The sequence below is a fragment of the Podarcis gaigeae genome, assembly GCF_964106915.1.
Source record: "Podarcis gaigeae genome assembly, chromosome: 2".
Classification (NCBI taxonomy): domain Eukaryota; kingdom Metazoa; phylum Chordata; class Lepidosauria; order Squamata; family Lacertidae; genus Podarcis; species Podarcis gaigeae.
Genome location: NC_139679.1, coordinates 71,566,241 through 71,577,706, shown reverse-complemented (window position 1 = coordinate 71,577,706; position 11,466 = coordinate 71,566,241). Strand labels below are relative to the sequence as shown.

The following is an 11,466-nucleotide window of genomic DNA, read 5'->3' as shown; positions in this document are numbered from 1 at the left end:
GGCCAGCAAGTTGCCAAGGGGACCTCTCACACTAAAATGCAGATCAGGGGCTCTGGAAGGAGAGGAATAGGAAAGGCTATTGCTCCACCACAACATGAATCTACTGGTCGTGATTACTCATGCCATTAGAATAGAGCCTACTGCGAAGACTGTGCATTGGTCAGCATGCACTGATCTACACACATAAAACAAATTCACGCACAGGCATCTTCCAAAAACCCATCCCAAACCCCAAAACGTCCCATGGCAATCGGCAAATGGTAATGGGGGCAGGACTGTGAAATCCTGAAGCCCCTAGTCATGAACCGGCACATGGGCGCTGGATATAGATTCAGTCGTTCTGACTCAAGGAATTAAGTTGAGCAGCTCAGCAGCTGTATCCATGACTGAGCAGCCCTATTTAGGATCCACTCTGCTCACTTCGAAAAGAGGGAAGGGGCTAGAAAAGGTGCCCTAAATATAATCTGCCTTCCTTTTCCCCGACTCGATTACCGCGCCCAGTGGGGTCACCACCCAGCGGTCGTAAAAGACAATTGAACTTTGGAACATGGAATATATGGACTTTGTCGGATAACACAAAAAGTCACTTATGGACTCACTTTTGAGGACCATGTTTATGGAAGACAATCTTACTCGGCTATGAGTGATTGCCAAAGAAGAAGAAGATGACAAGAAGGACCATAGGCGCCGACTCCATGGGGCCTGAGGGGGCCCGAGCCCCCTCAAAAATTCGTTTGGGGGGGCTCTGCCCCCCCAATAATTTAAGAAAATTATTACCGTATTTTTCCGGCATTCTGCCTCAGGGTCTTACTGCCCACCCTGCTCTGTTTCCTTGCTGTGTTTGCTCAAACGGAACAAAGAGCAGGGAAAGCCCCGCCCCCCCAATAATTTAAGAAAATTATTACCGTATTTTTCCGGCATTCTGCCTCAGGGTCTTACTGCCCACCCTGCTCTGTTTCCTTGCTGTGTTTGCTCAAACGGAACAAAGAGCAGGGAAAGCCCCTCCCCTCCAGGCAGAGGGAAAGCAGAGTGTGTCTCTGTGCTCCGTGCAGGAGGGAGAGAGAGAGAGCGAGAGAGCGCGCGAGCTGGCTGACTTGGGTGGGTAGGTGAGGGAAAACTTTTGCCTTCCTTTCCTCCCTCCTCCTGTTATACCCCTCTCCTGCATTCTTAGCCAGCTGCTTCTCTGCACACCCCTCTCCTGCTCCGTGTCCCTTCTGTGTTTTTCCTTCCCTCCCCACTTAAAATGTGGTTAAAAAGCATGGATCCACATGGATCCTCAGGATCTTTGCATTGGGTCAGCCCAAATTCACCATCAGATCACATAGCATGTCCATGGCTACAGCCTGCCCCCCAAAAATCACGCACCCACTGTTGCCTGGGGCTGCAATGGTGCAAAAATGTGGTTAAAAAGCATGGATCCACATGGATCCTCAGAATCTTTGCATTGGGTCACCCCAAATTCACCATCAGAGCACATAGCATGTCCATGGCTACAGCCTGCCCCCCCAAAATCACACACCCACTGTTGCCTGGGGCTGCAATGGTGCAAAAACGTGGTTACAAAACATGGATCCACATGGATCCTCAGGATCTTTGCATTGGGTCAGCCCAAATTCACCATCAGAGCACATAGCATGTCCATGGCTACAGCCTGCCCCCCAAAAATCACGCACCCACTGTTGCCTGGGGCTGCAATGGTGCAAAAACGTGGTTACAAAACATGGATCCACATGGATCCTCAGGATCTTTGCATTGGGTCAGCCCAAATTCACCATCAGAGCACATAGCATGTCCATGGCTACAGCCTGCCCCCCAAAAATCACGCACCCACTGTTGCCTGGGGCTGCAATGGTGCAAAAACGTGGTTACAAAACATGGATCCACATGGATCCTCAGGATCTTTGCATTGGGTCAGCCCAAATTCACCATCAGAGCACATAGCATGTCCATGGCTACAGCCTGCCTCCCCAAAATCACGCACCCACTGTTGCCTGGGGCTGCAATGGTGCAAAAACGTGGTTACAAAACATGGATCCACATGGATCCTCAGGATTTTTGCATTGGGTCACCCCAAATTCACCATCAGATCACATGTCTGTGGCCACAGCATGAAGCACAAAAATGATACATCCACTGTTTCATTCAGAATGTTTTTTTTCCCTTGTTTTCCTCCTCTAAAAACGATGTGCGTGTTATGGTCAGGTGCGTGTTATAGAGCGAAAAATACGGTAGTTATATTATGCTTTGTAAAATCACAAAATTATGTTGGTATTTTTTATTTTCCTTGTTTGATGATAGTTACCTTTTAAAATACATTCAGTAATGAGTTAAAACAAATAATTATTACGGTAGTAAAAGAGGCGGCGCGAGTAGTTTTGCTCGGTGCGTGCGACTGGCCCAGCCCCTCTTTCCTTTTCCTCTCTTCTGCTCTCCTGCCGGGCGCCTGAGGGAGAGTTACTTAGCGGTTCTGAGGAGCCGCTGTTGTTTCGGCAGGGGAAAAACCGCCGCCCGCGAACCGCCGAGCTCCCTCTCTCTTTCCAGCCTCTCTCTCTCGCGCGCGCTATGGCCAAGGAGGAGGAGAAGCCCTTCAGCCAGTCTATGACCGAGTGGCGGAGGTTCATCTACAACCCCAACAGCGGCGAGTTCCTGGGGCGAACGGCCAAGAGCTGGGGTGAGGAGGGCGAGCGAGCGCGCACACGCGGGGAAGGGAGGGGAGGGGGCGGCCGGCACGAGGGGCGGTGGGAGGCGAGGCGCGGCGGGCACTTGCCTTGCCCACCACGCATCTCTCTCCTTCTCGGTCTCTCTCCCTCCCTCAGCTGGCGAGGGGGCCACAAGGCGGGGGGCAGCAGCAGCAACGGGCCGGGAGCGGATCTTATAAAACTTCCCGGGGCAGGACCCCAGTATGGGCCCCCCCAATATTTTTTATAAGTCGGCGCCCCTGAGAAGGACCTGAGCGAAATAGCACTCTCTCTCACTCATGATTCTTTGCAACTGGTACACAGAGCCTTAATATCTCTGACAGAGAAGGCAGACCAGATAGCCATCATAGAAATATATGAGCATAGAGTGGAAGTGTGTGCCCTGTTCTGGCTTCTAAAGGTTTCCTGCAGTTTCTACAGTGTCATGGGCCCCAAAGGAAACATCTGACCGGGAGTAAGAACCAGGATGCTGAGTAGAGGAGCTTTCTGACATTCCACCAGAGATTTCTACTCTCAAGTCTTTCTGTGGAGAACTGGTGCTCTAACTGAACAATGTGCCCATTCTTTCAGGAACCTCAACAGAAAATGAAACCCTTCATGTTTGCCATGGAGTTGGGGACATTCAGTCCCCTGTGCACCAGCGAGAATTGCATGTGCCCATCAACACTCACTTAAATTAATCCAGTCTGTGCTGCATCCTTCTACATCACATTTGCAGCTCCCTCCTCTGCCAAGCTCATTCGGGGAATGCTTTTCCAGTCTTGATCAGGCAGCTAAATCCAAAGGGGGGAATCTTTTGTTCTGTCTTTTATTTTGGGGGGGGGTGAGGCCAGAGGTGAAAGAGAGCAGAGTTCACAGCAATTCATGATGCCTCTGTGTGACTCCATCTCCTTCCCTTTCCCTCTGAGCGACTTTATCTGCAAAGAACATTGCAAAATCATTGCAGGAGGTTTTGGGGTCCTCACCAGACCCCAATGGACGAATAGTGCACTATTAGTCCCATACCTAAAATTCAGACCCAAAAAGGGGAGGGGGAAGGCACAGTCAGGGTATAATAAAAGCAGCTGACATGAACTTCAGATTGAGAAGGCACAGAAGATTATTGCACACACCACAACTGAATCAAACGTCAGTTTAGGCAACAAGTTCCTTAGCCAACATGTGTTTGCTTTTGTCCTTCTGTGAAGTTTGCTGTGTCAGTAGAGCAGGAAACTCTTAATCTCAGGGTCATGGGTTCGAGCCCCACAATGGGCAAAATATTTCTGCATTGCAGGGGGTGGATTAGATGATCCTCATGGTCCCTGCCAACTCTACAATTCTATGATTCTATGAAATAATTGATGAGGATAAACCCATTAAATATCACACGGTGTCTAGAGTGGATGTCAATCATGGAAACCATAGACGTATGTCAAGTATTGTGGTAAGGTCTCAGTGGGTGTCAGTTCAGTTTCATTTCAATATCTTTATTAGAATGAAAACACCTTCATCTCATCCCTCATTCTTATGATGTCATTCTGCTGTGGCCACATCACAGGTGATTGCTATGGCAACACGGTTCCTGCCTTCTGTACTGATGGGAAGATTCTTTCTTTCCCTCTGAGGCTGTTGGACCACTGTCTGGTCTTGTGATAGCATCAGGACAAAGGGGCATAGCCTCTGAAAGATCCCATCACAATGCACTACCCTAAGAAGTCCAAGAGTCCTGGCCCTGTAGGGCACAGACCAAGCTCAAAGGGCCTCCCGTCAGACTCCTCATCATGCCCATCAGACAAGTACAAGGACTATGCTGCCGTTGTTATAGACACAGGCACTGGATACACCAAGAGTGGCCTGGCTGGGGATGAGAAGCCGAGATCCATTGTGCCAAGTGTTGTGGGGGTGCCAAGGTACAGGACCAAGGAAAGCCCATTGTACTACATTGGGAAGAGCATCCCACAGCGGCGTGCGGAGGTGAGCACACACCAGGTAATGACCCATGGGGTCGTGACAGATTGGGATGCCCTAGAGATGCTGTGGCACCATGTCTTCTACACAGAGCTCAGTGTGTGCCCTGAAGAGCTCGCTGTGCTGGTCACCGATTCCCCCATGTCCCCAACGACTAACCGCGAGAAAATGGCGGAGCTGCTCTTTGAGAACTTTGAGGTGCCAGCCATGTTTGTGGCTCATCAGTCCCTTTTGTCGGTGTATTCCTACGGCCGGACAGGCGGGCTGGTGATTGGCTCTGGCTATGGGACATCCTACACCGCTCCTGTCCACGATGGCTACATTTTACCTCATGCCACCTACCGACTGGACATAGCAGGCAATGCCCTGACAGAATACCTGGCCAAGTTGATGGGAGAATCTGGGAACCCTTTCCATAAGGATGAAATGGAGGTGGTATGTCAGATCAAGGAGAAGTGCTGCTATATCCCGGAGGAATATGAGGGTGAACTGAATGCTGATGAGAAGAAATACCTCATGGACTACACCCTTCCTGACAGGCAGGTTATCTCCATCGGCAGTGAGCGCTTCCGCTGCTCAGAGATCCTCTTCAATCCGACCATGCTGGGCTTCCCAGAGGTGGGGCTTCATGTCCAAGCTATAAGCAGCATCAGGAAATGCAAGCCAGAGCGGCAAGCGGACCTGCTTGCCAATGTGCTGCTGGCTGGTGGAACTACCATGCTTCGTGGCTTTTCCGAGAGGATTAAGAAGGAACTGCAGAAGATGGAGCCATCCAAAAAGGTGGGCATTCTGGCTTCCCCCAACCGCACCTTCTCTGCCTGGTTGGGTGGCTCCATTGTGGCGTCGCTCAACTCTTTCCAGAACGTGTGGATCGAACGGCAGGCCTACAATGATAAGGGGTCCTTCATTGTCCACCGGCACTGTTTCTGATCAAGGCGGTGGCATGCCAGGCTTGGCAAGGGCATGTGTCAAAGGGAAAATCTCCTCTACAACATGCTGTTTTTTTAGCATAGCACTTCTGAGTCAGTTCTTTCACCACTATTGGAGATGGGGGAGAGCAAAGGGAGTTTGTAGGGGTTTACGAAAAAATCTAAGAAGAGGTGGGGAGGGAGAGGGAGGGAGGGAGTGGAAATGTTGAACCAAATAATGGATCCTTTAAAAAAATGTGATTTGTTACAGGTAAAGCCTAGCAAAAAAAGCAGTGCAAGATATGTGTGCCATATTTCTCACATACACACAAGTATGAACTGTCTCACAGGCCGACCTACACACCTGCACATCTTTCTTTAGATCAATTCGTGGCTACTAGCCATGAGGGCTATGTTCTACCTGGTCAATCACTGTGAGAACAAGATGTTGATCTAGGTGAGTCTTTTCCTCTGATCCAGCAGGGCTCTTCTAATGTTCTTACATTTGTGATGGCAGAACTCACCCACCACCATTTGCAGTTCTCACTGGGACTGTTACCCATATTTAGAGATTGTTCCTCCCCCTCACACATTTCCGCCCACTGTCCAAGAAGAGTGCAACCTATAAAACTGCTCATACGTTGAGGCTGATCAAGACTGTGAGGTGAGGAGCTTGGGTCCAGGGAAATAAATGAAAACATAGCCATTGCTAACCGTACGTGGCTCCTCCTCCTGATATATATTGAGACTGATGAATACTGCTCCTGCTAAAGAATGCCACTGGAACATAAGAGTTTATCAGAACAGGGCTTTCAGTCCTTTAGCACAGTGTTTCCCAACCTTGTGCCTCCAGATGTTTTTGGCCTACAACTCCCATCATCCCTGACCACTGGTCTTGCTAGCTAGGGATGATGGGAGTTGTAGGCCAAAAACATCTGGAGGCACAAGGTTGGGAAACACTGCTTTAGCAAGGCTAGTTAGTCAGAATCTCTGCTAAGGCCAAAGGACACAAATACAGAATCCTGTGCTTTTTTCTTTGACAAAAGGTGGCATTATCTGCAAATCATGGGGGAGAGGCTTCAAGGTTGGTGTGATGAAGGATGGATGAGTGAGTGAGTGAGTGGTGGATAGAGGAGACATTGTCCAAATCCTCTGGGTCACAAGTAGAGCCCTGCAGGATCAGACCCATGGCCTATCTCACCCAGCATCCTCCTTTCCAGAGTTGCCAGTTGCTGCCTATGGAAAGCCCACATGCAGGGCAAGATGACAATAGCCCTTACTTGCAGATGTTCTCCAGAAACTGGTACCCAGGGATCCGCTGCCTCTTATCTCAGGGGTAAACCTATACATCTTTTACTTTGTCTGCATGTATTTCTCTCATTTAATATTTTCACCCCTAAGCAATGGGAAAGTGAAGAGACATTTACAGCTATCTCATAAACCAGAGATTGTGTTGCCATAGACCAGCTATTTGGCAGAGAGCATCTTTTTTTAGGGCTGGAGGTAGTGCAGCCTCTTTTCTCTTACATCCTCCCTGGGGATCCTATGCCAGGAACTTCAGAAATGGTCTTTCTCCTGAAAGAACTGGGAACTAATTCTGTTTCTTTTGCCCTGTCTCCATGACAATCTATGTAATTACCGCTGGTGGACTATTTGTTGCCATGGCAAATTTAAATGCACACTGATCCTTGTGTGTGTTATGCTATGAGTCATTGGCTGAGCTGCCACCCAGCAGGCTCTGTGAACATACTAGCTCTTCACTTTGCTCCAGAAGGGAAGAGGCTGATCAGCTGTGGCGGATCACATGGGGTGGCCTGGCTGTGCTAAAGTTAACACCGAGTGAGGCATCCCAGCACCCTCAGCCTCTCCTATAGGCTCCTTGCAGAATGAGATTCTCCATCCGCAAGACCAGTGAGTTGGCTTGCCACCCTCTTTTCCAAATATCCCCACTGTGATCTGGCTTACTTGGCAGCTGAAAAGTACCTGCAGATGCATTCGGTACTGAGAGGTTGGCCCCCTTTGTTTCCCTTCCAGTGAGAGTCAGAAGTGATGGACAGTCCAAAAATGGATAGTTCACAAGCAGGCAGCAAAGTTGTTGAGAAAGGAAGCTGCCCAGGAACAACTTGCCAGGATGAAAAAGTGCAGATGGTTCTGGTGTCAAAAACTGTTCCATTAAAAATAAGTGGTGATTTTCAAACCGGAGGAATTAAATACTCTTGGTGTGTCGGGGGGGGGGGGCTGTAATGATTGCTGCCATCCATTGCATCACTTTTACGCCCACTCTCCCATTTTCCATTATGGCAGCCCTGTTTCCTTTCCCAGCCAGAAAAGTTGGTGGGAGGAAGAAACAGACGAAAAAAAGAGGCAGGGGCAGGTAGTAACTAAACCCAAAGGAGCCTGCTTACCCCTCAGAACAGGCTTCCTCAACCTCGGCCCTTCAGTTGTTTTTGGCCTACAACTCTCATGATCCCTAGCTAGCAGGACCAGTGGTCAGGGGTGATGGGAATTGTAGTCTCAAAACATCTGGACGGCCAAGGTTGAGGAAGCCTGCCTCAGAATGACCAGGATCTGAGTTCAGATGTTGTTGTTGTTTAGTCATTTAGTCATGTCTGACTCTTCGTGCCCCATGGACCAGAGCATGCCAGGCACTCCTGTCTTCCACTGCCTCCCACAGTTTGGTCAAACTTCAAGAACACTGTCCAACCATCTCGTCCTCTGTCATCCCCTTCTCCTTGTGCCCTCAATCTTTCCCAACATCAGGATCTTTTCCTGGGAGTCTTCTCTTCTCACTGAGCTCAGATGAGTGTTGTTAATTGAGTTCTCTCTCATGTTGATGCCACACTTGGGGATTAGCAAGTATGCCCTTCTCTCCTTATGCCACATAAAAGCAATCCAACCAGATTACTCTGGACAAGCCAATGGATCTTTACAATCAGTGTATGTGCTATAGCAGGGTGGTCCAACATTCAGCCTGAATGCAGCCCTCAAGGCCTTTTTTTGATGGCCCTCAACAACATTTGATGCCCCCTTCCCACAGCCCTCATGCTGCCTTCCCAAAGCCAGGGAAATGAGGCACAGGGCTTTGGGAAGGAGGCATGGGGCTCTGACAGGATCCTAGAGTCCTGCTTCTCATGGCCTAGGTGGTGCTTTCACAACTTGGCAGGGTCCCTGTTGAAGTAGTCTTGTGGCCCACTTGGTATGAAAAGTTGGAGCGTCCTGTGCTATAGTATACTTCCTGGAGGTCAATGTGCTTGATGGAGTCCCTCTTCCTTCACACACACCCAGAAGGGGGTGCTGTTCGTGATGGACCAGGAGTCCTCTTCAAAGTGGCCAGGAATCAAAGCAGAATTCACATGAGTTTCCCAAGTTCCTCTTGGGCTGGAGGGGCAGTGACTTCACTTTCTGCTCTACCACAGATAGCTGGCATGCCTGCTGTGTCCAGCATGGCTGTGACTATTTGTATAAAATCCAATCAAAATGGTATCCCAAACTGTAGGTAAGAAACAGAAGGAGAAAACTGGCTGGGAGTTTCTCTGTCAGTAGGACTTCAAGCCGTGCCAGCTCTATTCGCGCATCAAGAGGGAGCCTTCGTTCTTCTGAAGAAGAAAAACTGGGCTGGCCTTCCATGTGGTAAGAGTAATATGCAGCCTGGCTATTTATTCTATTCTCTGGGAAAGTTCTGAGTTGGGCGTTCTGGGAAGCAGCACAAACTGGACAAAATGGGTTTGTTATTGGGGATCTGATTATATTGTGCTAAACTCCTCACTAGCAACATAGTCTGAAGAACAGGGTCCAAGTCTTAACTAGGCTGACCCACGTCACTGCATAAGCAATACCCCCCTTTAATCACATTAATGCTATAAATTAGCATTTAATGCTACAAATGCTTGTAAATATTGAGCTGTGTCTGCCTCCCGCTGATTAATTGGGAATTATACTTGAGGTTACCACACAGTTCGAAGATTAATAACTGTGTATCTTGCTGTTTGCAGGCTGCATGATTAAACTCTTGATTGGAAGCCGAGTCTACAGTGCACTGCTAATTCCCCCTTGCTTACCCAGCAGTTAATTACAGGCATAGGTGGTCGGCAGTTAGCGTGATCATAGTTCTTGCCTGTGCAAAGTGCAGCCCCCCTCAGCAGTGGCTGAAATAACACCCAGACATTTAGCCAGGAAATTCCGGCAAAGGCCTTGCTGCATAGTGTCACACAGCCAGGGATGCTTGAGCCAGTGGTAGGGCTGGGATCGAGTCTAGTGAGCCAAAACTGAATGTGTGTGCGCTTTGACCTCTCATTAGCTGTAGAAGGTATGTGCTGCAGCAGGAAAGCTTGATATGCTGCCTTTGCCTGGCAAACAGAAGAAACTGCCTTATACTTAGGGTTTAGCCACACTTACCTTTTGCCCAGGACATGGGTGGTGCCGTGGTGTAAACCACAGAGCCTAGGGCTTGCCAGTCAGAAGGTTGGTGGTTCAAATCCCCGTGACGGGGTGAGCTCCCGTTGCTCGGTCCCTGCTCCTGCCAACCTAGCAGCTTGAAAGCACGTCAAAGTGCAAGTAGATAAATAGATACTGCTCCGGCAAGAAGGTAAATGACGCTTCCATGCGCTGCTCTGGTTTCGCCAGAAGCGGCTTTGTCATGCTGACCAGAAATACTGTCTGCGGACAAATGTCGACTCCCTTGGCCTGTAAAGCGAGATGAGTGCCATAACCCCAGAGTCATTCGCGACTAGACAACTGTCAGGGGTCCTTTACCTTTTGCCCTTTGCCACTCCCCCCCCCATGCCACTTTCCCCAGGAAAACTCAATCTTTACTGCTAAATTGGAGCACGTGTCAATTTGGGTTTTGCATGGATTGCTGTTTGCTCTGCTTCAGTGGTAAAGAGTAGGTTTTTGCAGGGAAAGTGGAAGGGCAAAAGGAAAAGGAAGAGTGCTCTGACACAGACTTGGGAAGCCTGGACCTGCGCCTACAAGTGCAGAGCAAAGGGTAAGTGTGGGTGAGCCTCTGAGTCAAGCCACTAGTCCATCTAGCTCAGTATTGTGCACACTGGCTCCAGGGTATCAGACAGGGAATATTCCCAGTCCTACCTGGAGATGCCAGTGATGGAACCCGGGACCTTCTCGTGCAAAACAGATGCTGACCTATGACCCTTCCTGTAGTACCAGGCACCTGCAGCACTTTATGTTTGGCATTCTCCAGCATCCCACTCAATTCTTCATCTCCAGCTCCATGTACAACAACCAACCTGAGAGTGCCAGAGCTGCAGAACACATCTTCCGGGTCTAGATATAGGTATGATCACTGACGCCTCCTCCCATGCCAGGAGAGAAGCACATCAGACCAAGGCAGTGCAACAAAAGTCATTTGATTTCCCCATCCACAACAGCTGTGAAAGGGTGGTGGCGGCAGCTAGGAGTTGGAACTTTATCTTGGGGATAGAACATATGCTGTGCATGCCAAAGTTTCCCAGATTCAATCCTCAGCCTCTCCAGGTAGAGCTGAGAAGTCCTCCTGCCTGAAACCCTAGAGTAGGGGTCAGCAAATTTACCATGCCTCGGGCCGGTGTCTCCAGCACCAATCACGCAGCAGGCCGGAGGGCTGGGGAGCGTGTGCCCATACGCATGTGCACACACTATTTCCGGCGCATTTCTGGGTCAGAGGAGCACCGGAAATAGCTTGTGTGCATGTGCACAGGCCTCCTCCGACCCAGATGTGCACCAGAAATAACGTGCATGCGCTAATAACACTTGCGCATGCGCGCAAGCTATTTCCGGTACTCCTCTGACCCAGAAGTGGGCAGCTGTGCAGCGCAGCACCGGTAAGAGTGGGCAGTGGCAGTGGGGGTCGCTGCAGGCCGGATAAACATGTCCTTCAGGCCTTACCCACCCTGCAGGCCTTAGTTTGGGGACCCCTG

General features: G+C 49.7%; 1 long non-coding RNA gene and 1 pseudogene across 2 annotated transcripts; both read left to right on the top strand.

Annotated features, from left to right (window-relative positions):
* Positions 1 to 4,266: 4,266 nt before the first annotated feature.
* LOC310838338 (actin, cytoplasmic pseudogene) lies at positions 4,267 to 5,661 on the top strand (annotated as a pseudogene). Its single transcript has one exon. The product of its transcript is annotated as an actin, cytoplasmic pseudogene (transcript).
* A 450-nt stretch (positions 5,662 to 6,111) lies between these two features.
* Positions 6,112 to 7,765, top strand: LOC310838339. Its single transcript, XR_014560938.1, has 2 exons — positions 6,112 to 6,382; positions 6,527 to 7,765. It is a non-coding gene; the product is annotated as an uncharacterized lncRNA (long non-coding RNA).
* The last annotated feature ends 3,701 nt before the right edge of the window (positions 7,766 to 11,466 follow it).